Source organism: Microtus ochrogaster, chromosome X, assembly GCF_000317375.1.
Source record: "Microtus ochrogaster isolate Prairie Vole_2 chromosome X, MicOch1.0, whole genome shotgun sequence".
Taxonomy (NCBI): Eukaryota; Metazoa; Chordata; class Mammalia; order Rodentia; family Cricetidae; genus Microtus; species Microtus ochrogaster.
Genome location: NC_022026.1, coordinates 12,133,891 through 12,134,822, shown reverse-complemented (window position 1 = coordinate 12,134,822; position 932 = coordinate 12,133,891). Strand labels below are relative to the sequence as shown.

Genomic DNA, 932 nt, shown 5'->3' with positions numbered 1-932 from the left:
TTTCTGTATCAGGAATGGAATGCATGGACCTTGAGATACCAGTGGCAGAGAAGCTTGGAGGAGTGTAGGAGACATAGTGAAAGTATCCCTTGGGCCATCCTTGGGCATTTGGAGAGGCTAGCCTAAGACGGGCCTCCTGGACAGACTGTGCTCAGTATATCTGGAGGAGAAGCTTTTCCCATGTGATGCCTGGGATGGGGCTACAAGCCTGGGTACAAAGAAACAGGGCCATACCATGGGTGTCAGCCTTTAGGTCCTCGACTTTCCATGAACCACAATGTCATCATTGTAGTCCACTACCACACAATTGCTTGGAGGGCCGTGGTCAAGCACCAGAGAGTTAGAGAGGACTAATTTCAGGAAGTTCCTGAACCTTCCTCTCTGTTCATGAACTCAACATCTGCCTGTCTTCTAGTCTACTCCAAGGAAAGGCAGATGCCCAGTTACCCTAACCCACAGCCTCTCTTTCTCCCTAGGCCCCTGACAGCTCTCTACTCCCTCCCCACCCCGGCGTCCTTCTAGGTCATGGAGAACACTGCAGAAGGGGTGGGGGAATGCAGGTCCAGGGCAGGCTGAACTCCCCCCTCTTCTGTGTGTAACAAGGGCAAACCCAGCCTGGTCCTTGAGCCCCATTGTATTCATGAGATGAGGGAATATGTCTCCCTCACAGTGTTACTGGGAAATATCAGTGCCCGAGGTACACTGGCATCTTTTCTATGGCTGGGCCAGAAGCCTGAGCAACCCCACCACTCTCTAGGCCTCTACCAGAAAGGCCCTTCCTCTTCTAGGCAGGTTCTTCACTCAGCTGCTCCCCGGGCTGGTCAGGAACAGAAGCAGGCATCTCTACATAGGGATCCATCTTGAAATGATCACAGAAGGGAGCCATCACCCAGAAGACCAAGGCCTGAAAAAAAAAGACTTCAGAGTTGGCT

General features: G+C 52.3%; 1 protein-coding gene across 1 annotated transcript in view; it reads right to left on the bottom strand.

The window, feature by feature from the left end:
- Window positions 1-6: 6 nt before the first annotated feature.
- LOC102001478 (small integral membrane protein 10-like protein 2A) overlaps window positions 7-932 on the bottom strand; it is a 2,738-nt gene continuing 1,812 nt past the window's right edge. Inside the window, exon 2 of the mRNA XM_005358480.2 lies at window positions 7-904. The gene's annotated coding sequence lies outside the window, so the exon portion shown is untranslated. The remainder of the gene's footprint in view (window positions 905-932) is intronic.